A 23056-nucleotide genomic window follows, 5' to 3' on the forward strand; every position below is an offset into this window, starting at 1 on the left:
TTCATGTAAAACACAAACTTGAAACTGTACATATTGTCTTCAAAGAAGAACAATTGGCTCTTCTCCACTCACATAAAGATGTTTACTTTTTGATTCCATTCAACAGTTCTTTTTCTAGGACTTCATTTCAAGGTAAGTGGTAATTAAACTTACGAAAAAAAGTACAAATGTTGTATATTTCGCAACGAATTTGATTAATGTTGTACTTCAAGTCAAGATTAATACCAAACTGTCAATATTTCATCTTTAAATATATATATTAATGCTCATCAAAACTGTGTCGACGCCTTCCCGAGGCTTCTTGATCTGCTTCGCTACCCTTTGCATGCTGCCTTTATATTCTTGCTATGACGTTTCTCTAGACACGATGCTACATGGCTGTGGCTTTACCATTATTCAACATTTGTGGTGTAGTTGGTTGTTTTTGGAGGTCTAGATTTTTCAAGGCACACACTTTGTTGAAAGCTTGTGGGAAGCTTCTTTCACATTCTCCCTTTACTATAAAATTCTCACAATTCAACCCTCGAAAATGATTTTACCTTGGTGTGTCCAATCACATTTAGGTGATTGGCTACCTTTATAATTTTTTATTATAAATAATTAGAATTTTCATTTGAATTAGGGTAAGCAATTTATAATGGAAGTAGGAAAAGGAAAACCAATAAATGTAGAAAAAAATTACAAGCCTTACTTTGAAATCAATGATGAGATACTACCCTTTCAGTGTGAAATGGGCTATGTTGGTGAGTTTAAGGAAAATTTTCAATGCTCTTTTAAGTGGTAATGGTACCCTTCAGGTAGCAAAATAGAAGGGAAGCTCTGCCTCTGTTTTCTTTGATATTAGTGGTTCTACTCATTCTACATATGTTCAACCATTAAAACTTAATTTTAGGCCTTAGCATGCAATGTATACATATATTTAACAACTTACAATTCATTAGTCATGTGTAGAACATGAAAACCCTAGCTAAAAAAATGAGCATATCCTTGATTACAAGGGACATAATTGAATGACCATCTAATGCATAGATTCTTAGATTATTCCTCTATGAATCAATGGTCCATGATTTTTTGGTCACCAACATTAGTAGAGACGAAATGCGTTCCAAAAAAAAAACATTGAAATTAGAACAGATAATACATACAATTACGATCTCATGGATTATCTAACATTTGAAGGAAAATATGTAGCTGCAAATTACCTATTTTCCTTCTGTCCTTTACCTACAACTCATATTAAGGAATACAAAAATTAAGGAAAAATTAAATTATCAAAAATATGCTAACTTAATTAAGTATATTTTGTATTCATATGGTTGATAAATACATAGTTCTTCGCATTAGGAAGGCAATTTTTGGTTACCAAATGTAAGTATTTGGATATGCATTTAACATGGAGGCTTCGATTTCTATGCAACGTGTTAGTATGATTCTTAGATATGCATTTAACATGGAGGTTTCGATTTCTATGCAAAGTGTTAGAACGATTCCTTGTTGCTCATGTTGATCAATATGGGAGGGTCCTAGTGTTCTAATTATATTTAACCAAAACTAATTACATCATAGCAATACAAAATCAATTAGTAATTAAATTAAACTATGTAGCAGGGAAAGCTAGCTATACGACCTTGTTAACTAGTTCCATTAAAAATAATAACACGAATGTAATATGGGATTCGGTAATATGGATGTTAACAAATATTAAGCATCACTCACTCCTCGTGTCTCATTAGCTAAATGACCATAACGAAATAAAAAAAGAATAAACTAATCATTTACTTAACTACATATGGCATGATGCTAATATTTGGTTATGTGAAGAAACAGAATTATTAATTGAAATGCGGATAACAGAGTCAAAATGATAGCAAATTCGAGATTGAACAAAATGACACGAACGTTAAAGCAAAATCATATCATAAACCCATAAATGAAAGCAAAATATCATAGACCCATAAATGAATGTTTGGCGAAATTTGGAAAGCACGAGATGCAGGAGGCTGCAAGATATGGGTGGAAACAAAGAGTGTTTGTCCTTTGTGTTGGACTCACACTCTTGCAATTTGACAACTCACGTAGATCAGCTGTTGAACTCTTCTGGTAAGTAATGCTTCTGGTTGGCCCAATGCTGCTTCTTGCTTCTAGTTTTTTTCATGTCGATTCCCTTACTATTCTCAGGCTCTGTTTTGCAATTTTATCATACAGGATTGTAGCCACTGTTTGTTTTTTCCATTGTGTGCATAACAATTTTAGTGCATTTCTCTTGCGCGTTGGATGGTCACCATCTTGTCAATTTGACAACTCACGCAGATCCGCTGTTGAGCTCTTCTGGTACGTGACACTTCACGGTTCGACCAATGCTGCTTCTTGCTTCTTGTTTGGTTCAGGTTCGATTCCCTTATGATTCACAGGCTCTGTTTTGCAATTTTATCATTCAAAATTTTACACACCGTTTGCTTTTTTCATAAGCTTTTGCAACATACTTTCAGTCCGCGGTCCACATTGTGTGCACTACAAATTTAAATGTAATGGATAGTTTGTATTGGTTCTGACTTTCATCATTTGTTTTTTCCTACGCTCTTCCAACAGACATTCAGTCCACGGTCCACATTGTGTGTATCACGAGTTTAAATCTATAGTATCTTCGTTCAGTGAAATAAATGGCAAAAAGTCACTATTCAGTGGAATCCAAAAACCATACAAACAATATAATCAGCTGAAAAAATCTAGTTCCTAAAATCTGTAAATGTAGTTTAATAGTTTAGTGACCTTAGCTTTGGCATAGAATTTGAATCCTAAAATTTCAGATGTAGTTTAATAGTTTAGTAACCTTAGCTTTGGCATTGGTTTTTACAAACTAATTTCAGATATGAGAAACGCAGAGGAATTCTTAATAGATGTGCCAAAATTGCAAATCTCTGAGAAGCGGTGTAAGGCATCTGTCCTGAGCTGGCAATAGGGCGTGTGCCAGAAAATTGGAAGTGTGCCGTTGCGCGGACTTTTCATAAGGAGGCACGCAAGTTTTGGAAACTTGGGGTTGGCAATGGCGTTTGGAGAAACTGCCTTGCAGTAAGGCATGTGTGGATTCGATACCAAAGGAGAAATGGGTCTGCATAAGCTAATCGATGGCATGTCGGTTAGGCACTTGGGTGTTAGATAGTTGACGAAATCTTGGGTGCTTGGTGTGGCGAACGCCTTGGTCTAGCTAATGTGCCATGCAAGACACCGTTATGCAAGTAGATAGAGCGCCTTGGAATATAGCATATCTTTTGGAGGTGGGCATCATTTAGGGTGCATAATACATGTTAAGGAAGACTCAATTAGAGGCAATGCATGGAGCAATTTTGGATTAGTTGAAGTGTCATGACTGTCGAGTGCAAGGCTAGATTGCCTTGGCATGCTTTCTGGAGGTAGTTGCAACTGTGTAATGGTTAAGTGGGCGATACGAGGCCCATAGGTCCACTTTGCCTTGGAGATGGTGGTAAGACACCCCAGGTCGGGGAAAAATGGTTGCACACCTCTTCTCTATAAAGTGTAGGCTGTGGGACTCTAAGGAATTCAAGTGATAGTGATCGAGAAGTGAAGAAGTCATTCAGTTATTGAGAGTCATTCAGGGAATGTTCAACGGCCTATGCTTGGATGGTGAGATTGAGTATTGGCAAAGTTCTTGGGCAGTTTGTGGAAGGACCTTGGATGGGTTGGTAAGTGTCTAAGGCTTGGCAGAGCTAAACTAAAAGCGTTGTTGAAGAATGGGATCTGTAAGAGGTAGACCTATGAGTGCTTCAGGGGTTGCACTGCGCAAGTAGAGTCATAGTAAGGAAGGTGAACCTTAGCCTATTTGTACTTTCATAAAATGAATCACAAGTAGTGGCTTAACTCCCTTGTGTATTTTTGTTGTTGTAACATTCTTCGTAATAAAAGTCAAGGCATCCTTGCAATGTTCTATTTGGCTAAGTGTTAAAGAATATTGTTGGGATGCTTTAAGACCATGATTGGATATGAGTCTATTTGTTAGTGAATTTGGTTGAAGTGCTAATAATTGTAGCTTAGACTGTAGTTATGGAAAAACTCTAAGAGGTGTAGTTTAGTTGCAAGTAGGCATATGTTAGTCAAGCCTCTATGGCCAAAGTAAGGTAGTGCTACATGACTTGGCATACTTAACTGGAAAGTCCAAGGTGCATGATAGTTGGTATCATAGCAACTCAATCTTTTTGTAGGAAAGTTGGTTTTAGATTCACTCTTCACCATGGCTTTTATGACATTCTTCGCATTGATGATAGTAGGTTCTAGTGATGAAGACAAAGGATGGAACAAATCATTCCATGAAGGCTTGACTATCGTAAGTCTTCTTTGTTGTTGTTTCAAGGTTACGTTTGAAGACTTGGAGCAGTTGTTTCTTGTCAAAGTGACTAAGTACAGGAAAATTTCAATGGCATTCTCTGATGGTGAAATGGGTTGACATCATGAGGACAATTATGGTGGTCAATGCACTAGGGTTGCAAAGACAAAGATGAGGCTCCTCATGTTCAAAGGGATAGTACAACAAGCTATTGGGGTTTTTCAAGGTTAGTTGGAGAAGATTGAATATTTGGAATAGAGGTTGACCTCAATTGGCCAAGTTTGTGATGGCACTATGGCAGAGTGCCATGAGGCAACAATGTAGTGTTGGAACATTGTACTATTGTCCAACAACATTGATAATGATTGAAGGTGGTAGAAGGCATAGTAATGTTTGTGGCTGTGAAGGTGCACAACCAAGAAGACATGATCAATATTGAAACAAGTTGTTTACAATGGAAGTGGTTCAATAGGTCCTATGAGAATCAAGATAAAGGAATTGGAACTGTATGATGACCCTCATGATGATAAGTGTGAAAAATCGATTACCTGATTCCTATTGCAACAAACTGATTATATTTCAGCTACTTGTTAAATGAACTGAACAAGTTACTTGAGTTTTCTACGACAAATACTGAAATACATACACTGCAACCTACACCAAATAAAACTGCGGAAACTAAATACAACACAGGAGAGAAATAAACATCGCACACATCTACACAGTTATTTTTGGACAAATGTCCCCTGAAAAACCCAATGCGAGAAAACCGGTGCAACAACTAAGGGTTTTATTATTATGCAGTAGTAATTCTGAATACAATCTCTGGATGCCCGACTGGCTATCTAGTACAAAGAATATTACTAATAGAGAGATGAGTGAGATTACCTCACACTATCACTGGAGATCCTTGCTGATCCAACCACTAAATGGCCAATCCCTGGCTGCCTCTACGTGATCTTTACGCAATCACTACGTAGGCCCTGCCTCACAGCTACTAGGGTCTGCATCACTCCTCCCGCTGAACGATTTGCCTTTGAGACTTCGACTTCTGCCCTCCTGGTCTCAAACTCCGGTTTCTGGCTCTGGAAATCGATTCTCCAACAAATTTACGGATTACCTTTGGGCTTCTGCGCTGCCTCTGCATGACCCTGCGTCAACCTCTCTGGCTCTGCACTGCCTCTGCTGGATCTCTCTCTGCCTTCTTTGCTGAGTATTCCCGGATCAGGAGAAATCTCCAACCAGAACTATCCCTTTCCCTCACTGCAAAAGATCACTTTGAATTTCTCTCTGGCAGCTGCTTTGCTTCAGAAATTCGATCTTTTGATCTCCACTTGATGTGTTTTCCAAATGCCCCTCAAGCCTCCTCTTATAATCCTTTTGTTGACAACCAACGACCTAGATTAGATCCTAATTAATGGCTCAGATCATTTTGGCTTGATCCTCATCTTCTTCTAGAAGTTTCGTCCATAGTTAGATTAACACCCTTTAATTATTTTAATTTCCTAAGTTTAGACTTAGGCACCCTTTAAAAATAATTAATTATTTTGATAAAACTGTCTTCGGGTGGAATTTCCCTAAATGATTTTGGGTATTGTGGAATGCATGTTTCCAAGCCTCCCTACAAATTTTGAGGTTAAGAGCACATCCGATGCTATTGGAAATGAACACACCCTCTTAGCGAGGAATGTGCTATAGTAATGCAACCTATTGAAGCATTACCCTGCTTTGTAACATCTCCCTCTACGCTGCTGATGTCTGAAATCCCTGCCCACCAACTACTGCGCAAATGCTGCATTTGTACTGCTGTTAACACTGCCACTGCCACTGCCAACACTGTATCCGTACTGCAACTCCCTCTCAAATTCTGCATTTGTGTTGCTGCTGGCCCTGCCACTACCAACATTGCATCTGCATTGCACCCTTCTCCAACTGTTGTTGCTACTGCATCAACAACGGAAAAGCATCCAAAATTACTGAACATGTGTTTAGTATGATGCATCTTGTTGCTGGAGTTCTGACTGCTGCTAGTCTCTGCGTTGACCCTTTGAAGCCTCTGCGCTGCTGCTGACCTCTGCTCTGTGCCAACTGCACTGCTGCCAACTCTAGCTCTGCGCTGCTCAGTCTCTAGCGCTCCTAGCCACTGCAACTGTCACTCCAACACTCCTCTGCATCAACTGACACTGGTCCATCCTGCTACTTTTGATCTGGGCTCCTGTAGCAAGGTATTGATCCAAGAGGTGGACTCCTCAAGGATCCTGCCCATCTGCAGTTCTTTCGAACTATAGTTCTATATCACCCCACCTCTGGGCGATCATGGCAAACTCCTCCTCCTCGATCTGTGCAGATGCAGCCTTCGGATCATGCTTCTCGTCCTTGTCCTTCTTCTTGAGAGGACATTATGTAGCGTAATGACCAAGTTCGCCACATCGGAAGCACTTGATCTTTGAAATATCTTTCTTCTTCTTTCGCTGCCCCTGTTATCCCTTAGATGCGAGGGTTGCATTTTCATCCTCCTCCTTCGGCTTCATCCCATTGCTGCTGCTGCTATTGTCAAGTTTGCACTTGACTAAGTCTCTCCTCATCTCTTCTTGCTGAAGAGCGGCCCACATCCCTTCCCAATCTGGCAATTTCTCCTTGCCTAGGATGCTCTGGACAAATACTTGCCACTCTTCTGAAACTGAGTTCAGGGCCAACCTCACCATCTCGGTAGGCTGAGTTGTTGACCCCACCACTGCCAACTCTGTAAAAATTCCTACACTCTGAAGGAACCCCTACTACAACAAATCTGAATCTACTTCACCTGCTTGATTTTTAAATTACATTCATCAAGTTATTCTTTTGAATACTGAAGAAAATTACTTCTGTAGCCTACACTAATTAAATATTTGATCTCATGAAACAAAAAACAGAGCAAAGAACAAGATACATAGGATACACTTATTTTTGAACACAATAGTCCCCATAAAAACCCAATGTGGGAAAACTGGTGCAGCAGTTCTGAGGGTTTATTATCATGAAGGAGAAATATCTGAATACAAATCTAGGATGCCCGTCTAGCAATCCTTTACAGAGAAAATACTGGCGGAAAATCTGAGTGAGTTTTACCTCACTTCACCTGGCAGTTCTTGGCAGTTCCAGTAGTTCTCGACAGTTTCGGCTGTTTCGACAGTCTGGATTCTGCGTGACAGGGAACTTTTCTGCATCAGCTCTTTTGACTTCTTGTTTCCTCTCTGCAAGCTCTCTCCGCCTCTCTGTCAGTATTCTCCGGAAAGTCCTTCTCTCGGATTCTCACCGCCTCTTTGCTGCAAGATCTCCCCAATCGATTTTCCTCTTGAGAACTTCTCATCTCAGAAAATGATTTCCTCGATCTCTCTGTGTGTTTTTTCAAATGAACCCCAAACCTCCACTTTATACTTTTCCTGTTGAGTCTTCAACGACCGAGATTAAGTCTCTAATCAATGGCTAAGATTAAAACATGACTTGATCCGCCTTCTAGATCATTCTCACCCATTTTTTGATTAATTCCCATTAATATTTTAAATTCCCTAAGTTTAGACTTACAAACTCCATTAAAAATATTAATTATTTTAATAAAATACAATCCGGGTGGAATTTCACCAAATGGTTTCGGGGTTCTTTAGAACTCATGTGCCTTAGCCTCTCAAACAATTTTCAAGGCTAGAGCACTTCCGATGCTACGAAAAACTAACACTCCCTCTTAGCGAGGAAAGTGCTCTAGCAACAATGTCCACTTGCATGCTGCTTTGTTTCTGAAGCACCTCCTTTCTGCACTGTTGCTGCCACCAACACTGTGTTGCTGCTGCTACTGTACTGCTGCCCATGACACTGCCACTGCCACTGCTGCATCTGTACTACAACTCCCTCTCAAACGTTGCATCTGCTATGCTGCTAGCACTGCCACTGCTAACAATGCATTCGTACTGCAACTCAGTTGCTGAGAGAAGCAACTAAAAACATCCAAAATTTGTTGAACTTAACTGTGTTCAGCATAATACAATGAATGTTGGAATCTGACTGCTGCTGATTTTGACCCTCTGAATCTTCTGCGCTGCTGCTGATTCTGACCCTCTAAATCTTCTGCGTTGCTGCTGACTCCTGCACTGTGCCAACTGCACTGCTGCCAACCTTGCTCTGCGCTGATCAGTGTTTGGTCCCAAGCCACTGCATTTGTCCTCCAAACACTCCACTACATCATCTAACACTAAGTCCATCTCGCTATTGCTGAATCTTGGGCTCTTGTAGCAAGGAATTGATCCAAGAGGTGGACTCCTCAAGGATCCTGGCCACATGTAGTCCTCCTCACTACAACTCAATATCGCTGCATCTCCTGCCTAGAGATGCGTGTGCACTCATGGCAAACTCATCCTCGTCAATCTTTGTTGAAGCAGCCTTAAGATCATGTTTCTCATCCTTGTCCTTTTTCTTTAAAGGACACTGGGATGCATAGTGGCCCATCTTACCACAACTGGAACATTTCACCTTCAAAATGTCCTCCTTTCGCTTCGACTTCTGTTGTCCCTACGATGCTAGAGCTGCGTTCTCATCCTCCTCCTTCGTCTTTGTGCCACTCCCATTGCTGCCACTGAGGTTGACCTTCACTAGGTCCCTCCTTAACTCCTCCTGTTGAAGAGATGCCCACATCTCCTCCCATGAAGGTAGTTTTTCTCTGCCCAATATGCTTTGGATGAAAACTTGCCATTCATCTGAGACTCCATTCAAGGCTATCCTCACCATCGCAGTTGGCTGAGGAGTGGACCCCACTGCAGCAAGCTGGTCTCTAGTGTCTTGAAGACGCTGAAGATAGAGGTTCACCCCTTCTCCTTTCTGCATCAAAGTCCGCTGCAACTTCTGCTCCAAATACATCTTCCACTGTTCGGAAGAGCCTTCATATAGAGAAGACAAGGCTTCCCACATCTCTCGGGCTGTATCCTTGCCCTGCAAGTGTGAGACCACATGATCTTGAACTCCATCGAGAATGAGCCTCTTTGCCTTCCCCTGCTCGGCTTTGTACTTCTTCTTTTGATCGTTGTCAGCAGGAACAACTACAACACTATTGACGTAGGCCTCGAGATCATATTCCTCCAGAACAACTAAGATTCTGGTCTTCCATATGACATAGTTGGAAGCACCTTCCAACCTGTCCTGATCTTTGAGCCCATGCGATGCCATCTCACCCAACTGTCGAACTGACTCCTCTAGTCACTTCTTAGCACTGCTCAGCTGCTTAGCAAGTGAGAAATTCGAACTTTTTGGCGAAAAGTTCTCTGAGGAGAAAATTCCCCTTCTACGTGTCTTCGTTCTTTTCCAGTGGATTTCTGCCCTGACAGAAATTGTGCCCTTCAAGCACTGCGCTGAGGCTCTGCGTCACTCTCTCTGCCTCTGCAAACTCACGAGATGGAGGTCGTACCTCTCTGTCGTCTCACTCAGAGAGAGATTTCCTCGGATTTGCTTCCCGACAAGGACTGTGCAATCCCTTCAAGGGGATTCGAATTGCTGCCAAGTGCAGCTTTCGGCCTCATTGCTCAGCACTGGATCTGCTCTTCCTGTTTCAAAATCAATGCTCTGATACCATGTGAAAATTCCTACACTATGAAGGAACCCCTACTGCAACAAATCTGAATCTACTTCACCTACTTGATTTTTAAATTACATTCATCAAGTTATTCTTCTGAATATTGAAGCAAATTACTTCTGCAACCTACACTAATTAAATATTTGATCTCATGAAACAGAACACAGAGTAAAGAACAAGATACATAGGACACACTTATTTTTGGACACAATACTCCCCGAAAAAAACTTAATGCGGGAAAATTGGTGCAACAGTTCTGAGGGTTAATTATTATGTAGGAGAAATATTTGAATACAAATCTAGGACGCTCATCTAGCAATCCTTTACAGAGAAAATACTGGCGGAAAATCTGAGTGAGTTTGACCTCACTTCACCTGGTAAAATTCAGTTGATCTGGCACAAGACTGGGTGACCCCGACTATTTCTGGGCTGGCTCTGCGTCAGCCCTATGTGACCTTCTCTGCCCTCTGCGTCAGCTCTCCCAACTGTTCCGGCGGTTCCTAGCAGTTCCGACAGTTCTGGGTTCTGCGTGACAGGCAACTTTTTTGTGTCATCTCTCCCGGCTACTGCGTTGCCTCTGCGTCGGCTCTCCTAGCTGTTCTGACAGTTCTGGCAGTTCCCGACAGTTCGGCTGTTCCGATGGTTCTGGATTTTGCGTGAGAGACAATTTTTCTATGTCAGCTCTCCTGGCTTCTGCGTTGCCTCTCTACAAGCTCTCTTCGTCTCTCTGTCAATATTCTTCGGAAAGTCCTTCTCCCGGATTCTCACTACCTCTCTGTTGCAAGATATCCCCAATCGATTTTCCTCCTGATAACTTCTCACCTCAGAAAATTGATTTCCTCCATCTCTTTGTGTTTTTCCAAATTAACCCCAAGCCTCCATTTTATACTTTTCTTGTTGAGTCTTCAATGATCGAGCTTAAGTCTCTAATCAATGGCTAAGATTAAAACATGAATTGATCTACCTTCTAGATCATTCTCATCCATATTTTGATTAATACCCATTAATATTTTAATTTCCCTAAGTTTAGACTTAGGAACTCCATTAAAAATATTAATTATTTTAATAAAATACAATCAAGGTGGAATTTCACCAAAAGGTTTTTGGGTTCTTTAGAACTCATGTGCCTTAGCCTCTCCACCAATTTTCAAGGCTAGAGCACTTCCGATGCTACCAAAAAATAACAAACTCATCATGGGTCTCTTGAATCTTTGCAAAGAACGATCAATGCATTCCCCCTTCTACATCTACATGGATCTCATCTTCTGCTCCAAGTACATCTTCCGCTACTCAGAAGATCCCTGATATAGTGTGGACAAGGCATCCCACATCTCCTTGGCAGTCCCTTTGCCCGAGATGTGACATACTTCATGATCCTTCACTCTGACGAGGATCATCTGCTTGGCCTTTGCCATCTCTCCCTTGTACTTCTTTAGCGGATCTGGATCCGCGAACTCAGCTACCACACTGTCAACATAGATCTTGAGAAAATGTTCATCTAGAAGGCATGACATCCTCGCCTTCCATATCACATAGTTGGAAGCACCATCCAACCGATCTTGATCTCTTAACCCACTGGTTGCCATCTCTGCCAATCGAAAAAGTTGAATGACCTCCTCTCTCCTTGCGCTGGTACTAGGCTAGCCTATGCACTCCCTGCTGGAGTCGGTAGATATGTTGCCCCTTGCTGCTGCTCAACAAATGAGAATTCAATTTCCATGGCTAGGAATTCTCTGAGGAAGAAATTCCCTTAAGTATCTCTCTCTCTCTCACTGAAGCTATTCTGCCAGCAACTGCTGCAAAATATCTCCGTTCGAGCTGAAGATCTGCTCTACAAGGAAAAATATGATGCTCCCTTCTGCTTCTGGTAAGCTTCGATTTGGAGATCGAATTTCTTTGTCGACTCACCCAGAGAAATCGATTTCTCCTCAAAACTTCGACCTCCTTGGCCCACGAACTGTGCTGCATCTGGGGTTTCAAATTGCTGCGTCTGCAGTAATTTCAAACTCCTCTTCCTTTCTGCTTCTGAGCTGTTCTGCTCACGAACTGTGCTCTGATACCATGTGAAAAATTGGTTACCCAATTCCTACTGCAACAAACTGATTATATTTCACCTACTTGTTAAATTAATTTAACAAGTTACTTGCAGTTTTCTACAGCAAATACTGAAATACATACATCGCAACCTACACCAAATAAAGCTGCGGAAACTAAATACAACATAGGAGAGAAATAAACATCACACACATCTACGCAGTTATTTTTGGACAAATGTACCCTAAAAATCCCAATGCGGGAAACCCGATGCAACAACTGAGGGTTTTATTTTTATGCAGCAGTAATTCTGAATACAATCTCTGGATGCCCGGCTGGCTATCCAGTATAGAGAATATTACTGACAAAGAGATGAGTGAGATTACCTCACACTATCACTGGAGATCTTGGTTGATCCAACCACTGAATGGCCAACCCCTGGCTGCCTCTACGTGATCTCTACACAATCACTACGTAGGCCCTGCCTCATAGCTACTAGGGTCTGCGTCACTCCTCCCGTTGAACGATTTGCCTTTGAGACTTCGACTTTTGCCCTCCTGGTCTCAAACCCCGGTTTCTGGCTCTGGAAATCGATTCTCCAACAAATTTACGGATTCCCTTTGGGCTTCTGCACTGCCTCTGCATGGCCCTGCGTCAACCTCTCTGGCTCTGCACTGCCTTTGCTGGATCTCTCTCTGCCTTCTTTGCTGAGTATTCCCGGATCAGGAGAAATCTCCAACCAGAACTATCCCTTCCCCTCACTGCAAAAGATCACTTTGAATTTCTCTCCGGCAGCTGCTCTGCTTCAGAAATTCGATCTTCTGATCTCCACTCGATGTGTTTTCCAAATGCCCCTCAAGCCTCCTCTTATAATCCTTTTGTTGAGAACCAACGGCCCAGATTAGATCCTAATCAATGGCTTAGATCATTTTGGCTTGATCCTCATCTTCTTCTAGAAGTTTCACCCACACTTAGATTAATACCCTTTAATTATTTTAATTTCCTAAGTTTAGACTTAGGCACACATTAAAAATAATTAATTATTTTAATAAAACTGCCTTCAGGTGGAATTTCCCAAAATGATTCCGGGTATTGTGGAATGCATGTGTCCAAGCCTCCCTACAAATTTTGAGGCTAAGAGCACATTCGATGCTACCAGAAATCATCACTAAGTTACTTGGTAACTTTTGTTGGGATGTTGAGTAATACCTAAATAAATGAACAAGAGTTCATATGAGATGAAGGTTAATGCTAATGCAATGATTTTGAAGGGTACCATGAAGCTTTGGTGGAGGAACTATGTAGAGGAATTGTTAGCAAGGTGAGGCATTTTGAAGATTGAAAACTAGGTAGAGATGAAACAAGCCTTGAAGGCCTAGTTTAGGCTAGGGAATTAGACTTGGATTGCACAAAATTGTTTGATGGATCTTAAGCATACACGTAGAGTTTAGGAGTACATCAAGGTGTTTTTAGGCCTTCTGTTGGCAATCAAGGATATGAATGAGGAAAATTGTTTATATCACTTTATGAAAGGGTTGCGACCTTGAGTGTAGAATGAGTTGCAGCACTAGAATGTGAAGAACCTTGCCATGGCCATCACCGCAACAAATAAGTTGCTTGACTTCAAGGCTTAAGTAGAAAAAAGTCCAAAAGTGGTTGAAGGCACTTCATAAGAGAAGCGATATGGAAAGAACAAGAAGAAAGGCATAGGTAAGATGAACCCATTTGGGAGGTTTGGTGATGACACTTCTTGGGTGTGCTTCAATAGGGATGCTGTTGAGATGATGCAGAGACCAAAAGGTTGTTTGTTAAAGGAGACTATTAGATTAGTTTGAGCATGCCTCTATTGATGCATTTGAGTAAGAGATATGGTGGTCTTTTAGAGGATTCATGTGATGTAGAAGATTTTGGACAATGCATTAGTGACTTTTAGTTTGCGATGTTTGGGGGTGGCAGCAATGGAATTCACTTGCAACCCTATTTTCATTAACTTAATGTGGCAAGGTGGTTCACTATCTAGGAGCAAGTTGTGGAGCTTGGGGCACTAGTGATGTGGTGATAAGATCAATGAAGAGTTGGAGGATATTGTTTAGAAATAGGCCTTCTACTCTTTGAAGGTAGAACGACCAAGAATAGATGGTTGCAAGTGCGGTAGAGTTATGTATGTAGATCTTCATGACAAATTAGTGTCTTTGGATTGTAGTGGCAACTTGGAGGTGGAAGAAGGTTGAAGAAGGATCCATGTAGGGTGCATTGAAAGTTGAAAATTTTGATGCAAAAGCACTTGAGTTGATGAGAAATGGCAGTGCATTTTCATGGAGTGGATGTGAAGTCAAATCAACTTCTTGACTTGTTTAAGTTATGATAGTGTAGATGTATAGGGCCATGGAAGGTTGACATAGTAAGCAGAAGTAGTTGTGATTCTTGTAGTGGCATTGGAGTAGTTCAATTGCAGATGCATGCGATACTTGTGTTGAAGACAATTTTGAGCTGCGGACTTTAGTTTTGGAGAATGCTAGTGTTCTTAGAGATGTTGTTGGAACAAAAAAATTTTTAAGTTGGGGAGGATGTAAGGCCATTTCCTTTGTTGGAAATAAACACCTTTTCTTGACTGTTCACACAATTTTAGGCATGCATACCCAAAGTCAAAGTGTGCCATTGGGTTGTCTTTTTATAAAGAGTCTACACAAGTTTTGAAAACTTGGGGTTGGCACTGGATTTTTGTAAAACTATTTTGGAGTAAGGATTGTGTGGATGTGTTCCCAAAGGAATAGATCCAGATAAGCTAACCAATAGTAGGTCAGTTTGGTACTTGGACATTGGATAGTTGATGGCATCTTAGGTGCTTTTTGTGGCTAGTGCCTTAGTCTAGGGAATGTGTCTTGTAAGGAAGCATTTTGCAAGTAGTTAGAGTGCCCTAGAATATGGCATGTCCTAGGGATCTAGGCATCATTGAGGGTGCTTTGACACATTTTAAGGAAGACTTGACTGGATACAATGCACAAAGCAATGTTGAACCAATTGAGGTGGTATGATCGTCAAATTCAAGGCTAGAGTGGCTTGGCATACTTTTTGGAGGTGGTTGTAACTACCTAATGGTTAAGTTGGTAGCATGAGGGTGATGGGTCCACTTTGCCTTAGAGATGGTGGTAAGAAACTCTAGTTGGAGTGAAAGGTTACACATCTCTCCTATTTAAAGTAGAGGCTTTGAGACTCTAAGTAATTCAAGTGATAGTGATCAAGAAGTGGAGAAGTGATTTAGTCATTGAGAGTCATTCAAACAACGTTGAAGGGTTTGCTTTTGGGTGAGGAGATTGAGTGTTTGCAGAGATCTTGGGTAGTCTATCGATTGACCTTGGATAGTTTGGGAAGTGTCTAAGTCATGATAGAGCTAAATCGAGAGGTTGAAGAACGAGATTTGTGGGAGGTCAACTTGTGGATGGTTTAGGTGTTGGATTGTGAAAATAGAGTGGCGCTAAAGAAAATGTTCCATAGTTTATTTGTAGTTATGTAGAGGGAGTTGCAAGCAATGGCTGAATTATGTTGTGTACTCTTGTTGTTGTAACATTCTTCATAATAAAAGCTGAGGCACCCACCTAGTGTGCCACCCAAACATCTTGTGTTGTGGTTTTTTTACTAATGAATGTCATTGTTCACTACAATGTTCTATCTGGGTAAGTGTTGTTGTATTTTGGCCAAGTGTTAAAGGGTATTGTTAGATGCTTTCAAACCATGGTTGGACATTTGTCTATTTGTTACCGAACTTGTGTTGGAAATACTGAGAGGGCAGGTGAATCAATATTTCATTATTTTTAACTTATTTATCTTTTAAAACATGTTGATGCACATAAATCATGAAACACAGTACATAAGAAACACTTATACAATTTTTCGTTGTAAATATTTGCAAACTTCTTAACTGTACAAAATAAGTACCAACTTACAACTTTTGTAGGCACCAACATATAGGAGATTTCATTCCTTTAGGTGAGCACCAACTCAACAAATGTAGGCACCAACCTACAGGAGACACCAATCCCTGTTGAGATTTGTAGCTTGGGAGGTACTCCAAACACTAGGCTAGAGGGTTGTGGAGGAGTTAGCACACAAAAGTGGCTTGTGGGCTAAGAACCCAAGCATGGGGGTTTTGCACCCAAAGGAGTTGGGTTAAAACTAAGTTGACTTTTGATGGTTTGACCGATGGAGATGATAAAGGACCTCTAAGGGAACTAGCGGAAGAGAAAATCACTCAAATCAAAGGTCTAGAAGTAATGATAATAATTTTTGTGTTAGAGTGTGGTTATGGTGGCTAACGTGACAGGTCGAACTAATTGGAGGAGTGCCCTTAAGGGCTAATGTCACACCACAGATGAAACATATATATAAAGGTGTGAAGTGGAGGTTATTTTTATACATCCAAGAGGCAATACAACACAAGATCTTTGTTTTGGCCGCAAGTAGAGAGGAACCCAACGAAGGTGAAAGAAGGCATAGTTTGTGCCTCTTTCTAGACTATTTGGGGACTGAGTTCTTACAGGCAGGAGGCTGAGGTCTAGAAGGGTAAATTCTGGGCAGAACATCAAATAACACTTCTTTGTTTATGATGAGTTTTCTGTTGTGATTGTGTTAGTTTTTGTAGCATTTGGTGGTGTTCTAGTCTCGAGACTTTGTGGAGAGGCTACAACACAGGAATTCTCCAAAACTCATAAATCGTTTCTGGAAATTCCACCTAGAGATGGCTCAATTAAATTAATTGACCATAATTAAAATTTTCCTAATTCTAACTTAGGAAAAATGGTTAATTAATAGTAATTAATTGAGAAATGTGAGAATTCTCTAGAAACTCACACGGATCGACTTAAAGATTATCTCAACCATCAATTAAGTTTTAATTGTGGCCATTGGAGTTCCAATTGGAGATTATAAGAAGAGGTCGACGAGTAGATTGAGAATACACTAGTTGTAGATACTTAGTGATCCAGACAGTTCGATTCTCCAGTGCAGGTTATTCAGCAGGAGAGGTTGAGTAGCAAGTGTTAGAGGGGCAGAGACAATGATTTTGGAGGAAGTTTTCTAGTTCCGGAAGAGTCAAAAGAGAAGGCCGCGTGAGATCACATGATACACTTGCAAGGCGTGCAAAAGTTCTTCTGAGGAGTCACATATTAGGGTAGTGCGAGTTTTCTGAGTACAACCGCGAGGATTGCGCGAATTTTCCAATACAGTCATGCAGATCACGCGAGTACATAAATATCAGCCATGAGAGCGCGGAAAGACTTGCACATGGGTTTGGACGGCTAGTTTTTTAGAGGGAGCCTGTAACTGAGATTTTGCCAATATTTCTCTTATAGTGGATTGCCAGTTTTGGGTATCCAGTTGTGCTTAGAATTTCATTGCTTTATAATAAAATAAACCCTCAGCCGCTGTACTAATTTTCCTGCATTGGGTTTTTTCAGGAACATTTGTCCAAAAATAATTGTCATTTTTATTTGTGCGCACTAGCATTTCTCAGTTCTTGTCTTTGCCTCCGCGGTATTTTTTTATTGGTGAAGAAATTGCAATGTGCTTATTTCGCTGCTTGTCATAGAAAATGAATTGTTAAATAATTAATTTGGTAGAATAATTAATTCCAGTTGTTGCATTTCAAGGGAATTTTCACATGGTATCAGAGCATAATTGATGGATAGGAAGCTCAGAGGCGAAGGGAAAATAATGCGTGGCTTAGAGGGAGTTGCAAGATAAATTTTTCGGAGGGCCGCTTGGGTTAGCTCAGAACAACCGTGAGAGCCTCGCAGGATTTTCCTGTATAGCTGTATGGATCGTGCGAGTACAAATTGGACAATCACGAGTGAAACGTAGGGAGCGACAACTCTAATTTTCGCAGAGCAGATTTTCTTTTTTGGGCACAAAGTGTTTTGTAGCAGTTTGTTAGAGTAGAATCAACGCCGAGTCCAAGAGAGAGTGCACACACAGAGGGGGATTTCTCTCAGAGGGTTTCTAGTTCATAAATCCAATATTTCTACTAGCAATAGACAAATTTTTTCACTCCAAAAGGGAGTACAAATAACAGAGCTAGCAGTTGAGTAGAAGAAAGAGGGAGATTTCTATTACAAGTCGAGATTTTGCAGAGATGGCCACAGTCGAGCTTAGAGATTAGGACAGATTGGATGGTGCCTCCAACTATATCATTTGGAAGGCCAAAATGTCCTTTCTCCTGGATGAGCAGGGTCTGAAAACTTATGCAGACAATGTTGTGACAGAACACACATACCAACAACAATTAACAACTTTCAAGAAGGAGATGGCCAAAGCGAAGCGGATGATCCTGGATGGAGTCCAGGACCATATAGTCTCACACCTATCAGCCAAGAATATGACCAAGGAGATGTGGGATGATCTCGTGGAGTTATATCAGAATCCTTCTGAGCAGCGAAAGATGTTTCTGAAAGAGAAGTTGCAGAATACTAGGATGCAGAAGGGTGAAAGTATAGATCCCTTTCTCACCAGAATTCGGGATATCCGGGATCATCTTGTAGCCGTAGGAGAAACACCTCAGTGTGAAAATTCCTTAACTCGGAATCCCTACTGCAACAAACTATGTTACTTCTCCTACTTGTTAATCTATACAAGTTATTTACTGTCTTCTACGGTAAATATTGAAGCAAATACAACTGCAACATTCACTATTTAAAAAGAATATGTTGAAACAAGAAACTGAACAAGAAAGGGATACAACACACATCTACACAGTTGTTTTTGGACAAATGTCCCCGAAAAAACCCAATGCGGGAAAACTAGTGCAACAACTTTGAGGGTTTTATTATTATGCAATAATAATTTTTGAAGACAACTTTTGGATGCCTTCCCAACAATTCAGTTACAGAGAATATCACTGACAGAGAGATTTGTGAGATTACCTCACACTATCACTGGAAGTCCTGGCTGATCTAGCCCCTGAATGACTACCCTTGACTGCCTTTGCGCTATCTCTGCGTCAGCCCAGCGTCACACCTCCAGCTGATTGATTTGCTGCTCAGGAACTTCGATTTTTGCCTCTCAGTCTCACACCCCAGCTTGCCGCTTATGCAATCGATTCCTTAAGCAAATTTTTGGACTTCCTCTCGGCTTCTGCGCTGCCTCTGTGTGGCTCTGCCTCAGCCCCTCTGGCTCTGCGCTGCCTCTGTGTGGCTTTGCCTCAGCCCCTCTGGCTCTGCGCTGCCACTGCTGGATCTCCCTCTACCTTCTCTACTGAGTATTATACGACCAGGAAAGATTTCCCTTCGGATACTATCCCTGCCCCTCACTGCAAAAGCTCACTTCGAATTTCTCACTGGCAACTGCTCTGCTTCAAAAATTTGATCTTCTGAACTCTCTTTGTATGTTCTCCTAGTGCCCATCAAACCTTCTCTTATAATCCTCTCGTTGATTAATCAACGGCCTAGATTAGATTCTAATCAATGGCTAGGATCATATTGTCTTGATCTCCGCCTTCTTTTAGAAGTTTCACCCACAGTTTAGATTAATACCCTTTAATTATTTTAATTTCTTAAGTTTAGACTTAGGGTCCCATTAAAAATAATGAATTATTTTAATAAAACTGTCTCCGAGTGGAATTTCCCAAAACGATTTCTGGGTATTGGAGAATACATGTGTCTAAGCCTCCCTGCAAATTTTGAGACTTAGAGCACATCCGATGCTACAAGATATCAACACTCAGACTTCAAATATTTGTGTGTTTGGCCCTAAAAAATGTCTCAAAGGAATGGAAAAACTTTGTCTAAGGCATTTTGGGACGAGATACATTACTAGAGTGGGACAGGATGTGGTTAGACCTGTAGCAGGAGGAGATGAGGCAATCTCTAGTAAAGAGCTCCATCAACGACAACAACAACAAGGGATCGAAGGGTGTGAAGGAGGAAGGCAATGTGGCCCTTGCATCAAAGGGGATAGCTAAAGGTCCCAATTAGGGACAGGGCTCATAGGGAGAGAAGAAGAAGAAGGATCTATCTAAGATCAAGTGCTTCAGGTGTAGCGAATTTGCCACTACAGTACTCAGTGTTCTCAAAGGAAGAAGGACAAGAAGGAGAAGTAAGATCAGGCGACAACATCCGCGAAGATAGACCAGGTGTCCTCCAGGTTGGAGGAAGACTTCACCATGTTTGCAGCTATACCTCTAGGAGTGAGGTGGGGCGATATGGAGCTTTAGTTCTAGAGTTGCGCAGAGATTTGGGCAAGGTCTAGTGAGGCGAGCATCGGATGGTGTTTCCTCATGGATCATAACCCTTTTTACAGGGGCCTGTTAGTTTCTGTAGCATTAGATGTGTTTTAGCTACAGAATTTGGTGGAGAGGCTAGAATGCATGAGATCTCCAAAACCCAAAAGTTGTTTTTGGAAATTCCACCTAGAAATGGCTTAATTAGATTATTAGCCTATTTTTTAATGTTTCCTAAGTCTAAACTTAGGAAAACTGGTTAATTAATCAGAATTAATTGAGTCAAGGTGTGAATCATCTAGAAACTCACATGGATCGACTCCAAGATGATCCTAGCCATTGATTAAGTTTTAAGTTTGGCTGTTGGTGCTCCAACAGTGGATTATAAAATGAAGTCGATGGGCACCCAGAGAAGACACATCAGAAGTTCAATTTCCTTGGTAGATTGGTTTTCAGAGAGTAACAATAGTTGTTGGAGGGCTAGAGATCGAAGAGAGATAGTGAGAGGCAGAGACAATGAGGTTGGACAAAGATTTCCAGATTTAGCGAGTGCATTTGCAGAGGGGCATAAATACCACAGTGAGGCTGACGCAGTGGCTGCACAAAAGCCTCTAGAGGGTAGTTCGTTTTAGCTGGAGAGAAGTCGCGCTTAAGTTCCAAAGGCTGGGAAAGGGTTCTAGAAGGTCGAAGAGACAGTTTCTTAGCTAGTGGCAGATAGGATGGCTACAGGAGCAGCTAATTCAGGCTGAGCGTGGCAGATACTTCATTAGGGTGACACAAGCCAACGCAGAGGCACTTTGGATGGCTCACTTGGAGTTGCAGTCAAAGCCCAAATTTGCCTGTGGAGTGAGGAAAATTCCTCACTAGAATTTTGCCAGTATTTTTCTCTGTAGGATTGCCAGATTCGACATCCAGATTATTGTACTAGTAATTTCTCATTGCTGCATAATAGTAAAACCCTTAGCTGCTGCACCGATTTTCCCAAGTTGGGTTTTTCCGAGGACAATTTTCCAAAAATAACAGTGTCATTTTTATTGTTTGTGTGCTAGTATTTTCTCAGTTTCCAACGCTATTATTTCCGCAATTTTTATTTGTGAAGGTTGCAGTGTGATTTATTTGATATTTGTCGTAGTAGATAAATTGTTAAAATAATTAACAACTAGAAAAATAAATTCCAGTTGTTGCAATAGGATTCTAGTTTTGGAATTTTCACATGGTATCCGAATGTGAGTGACCAACCGAGAAGCTCATAAGCAGAGAAAGAATTTCGCTGCGGGAGCAACAAGCCAAAATTCTTGAGGTAGCGCAGTGCTCAGACAGGCAGGACGAATTGTTGGGCCAACAGTTCAATTTTTAGTTGTAGGGGTGCATAAAATTCAATTTACCTAGGAGAGTGATTCCAACTTTCAGAGGGAGTAGTTGTAGCTCAGATTTTCGCTGAGAAAATTTCTGGTTGGAAGCAGAGGGTTTTTGCACTAGCAGAACCAACGTCGGGTGGAAGAGAAAAGCACACACAACAGATGGATAAATTTCTCTCAGGGAACTTCAAGTCTCAAAAGTTCGATTTTTCCTTGCATATTGGTGGTAGTTGTGAACAAATCTTCTCACTCCAGAAGGGCTGCGAGTAGTAGAGCAACAACCAAGTAGAAGGAAAGAGGTATTTTTCGCCAATTTTCGAGATGGCCACTGCAGGACTTAGAGATCAAGATAGGTTGGATGGATCATCCAACTATGTCATCTGGAAGGCCAAAATGTCCTTCCTTCTAAATGAATATGGCCTGAAAGCCTACATTGATAATGTAGTGGATGTTCCTCAAGATGTAGACCAACTCAAAGAATACACGAAGGAGATGGCAAGGGCACCAAATCTAGGAGGAGTATGAGACTCCAGTGTGCCGAGTGGGTAGGATCTAGTGCAGAAGTAGCAAGGAGATTAGTTAGATAAGTTCCAGTTGTTGCAGTAGGATCATCACCTTTACTACAGGAGACCACATTATCATAGTAATAGGTTCAGTGTCAGCAGACACAATCTGTCATTAGACAATTGCATCTCTAGTTGCAGAGCTAGATGTAGTGACATAGGCAGTGCGAATTGCCCAGTTACAGTATGCAGGTGCAGTTCCAGCTAGGAGATTCCCACTGCAGAACTACGCAGTCCTGTTTCCAATGTAGGAGGATAGTGCGAGTTGCCAAGAGGGAGCAAAGAGATTTCCCATTGGGAGATTGAGACTTAGAGGGAGTCTAGTTTTAGAGGGAGCAACCCTTGGAAGCTAGCGCTTTAGGATCTGGGGAGATCAGACTCATTATTGCAGGAGTTGCAGCAACAGTGCGGAAGCATTAACATAGCAGTGGTAGCAACAATATGAGTAGATTGAATTTTGCAATGTTTGCAGCCATACCTTCAGGAGAGAGGTGGGGCGATATGGAGTTGTAACCCCAAGAGCTACAAAGATGGGTAGGGTTCTTGAGGAGTCCACCTCATGGATCATTACCTGGCTACGGGGGGTTACAGTATTCAGTAGCAGGATGGATCAGTGGCAGTTGATGCAGTCAGTACCAGAGTGACAGTTGCAGATTAGTGGCAGTCAAATGCTAAGGAGTGTAGTGGAGTGTTGACAACAGAGCAGATGGCTCAGTGCAGGGTTAGCAACAATGCAAATTCTTCAGTGACAGTCCAGAGGCTAGTAGCAGTCAAAGGCTCGGGATACAAATGCATCCTACTGAACACAGTTGATTCAGTGTTTTGGATGTTTCTAAGTTGCAGATGTTGCAGTTGCAACAATAACAGATGAGACGGAGTTGCAATGCAGATGTAGTGTTGGCAACAGTATGGCATTATCAGCAGCAACACAAATGCAACATCAGAGTTGCGCAGTGG

The 23056-nt window shown here is 41.4% G+C and overlaps 1 protein-coding gene across 3 annotated transcripts in view; it reads left to right on the forward strand.

The window, feature by feature from the left end:
- The first annotated feature begins 1874 nt into the window (after positions 1–1874).
- LOC149181721 (uncharacterized) overlaps positions 1875–23056 on the forward strand; it is a 175408-nt gene continuing 154226 nt past the window's right edge. Inside the window, exons 1-2 of one of the 3 annotated variants that reach the window (XM_089416680.1) lie at positions 1875–2100; positions 2206–2387. The gene's annotated coding sequence lies outside the window, so the exon portion shown is untranslated. The remainder of the gene's footprint in view (positions 2101–2205; positions 2388–23056) is intronic. The other 2 variants (XM_089416681.1, XM_089416679.1) reach the window with 2 other exon arrangements.

The sequence above is a fragment of the Pinus tabuliformis genome, chromosome 3_2 (genome assembly GCF_031772625.1).
Source record: "Pinus tabuliformis cultivar Carrire ecotype Pingquan chromosome 3_2, CPIR1, whole genome shotgun sequence".
NCBI classification, from domain to species: Eukaryota; Viridiplantae; Streptophyta; class Pinopsida; order Pinales; family Pinaceae; genus Pinus; species Pinus tabuliformis.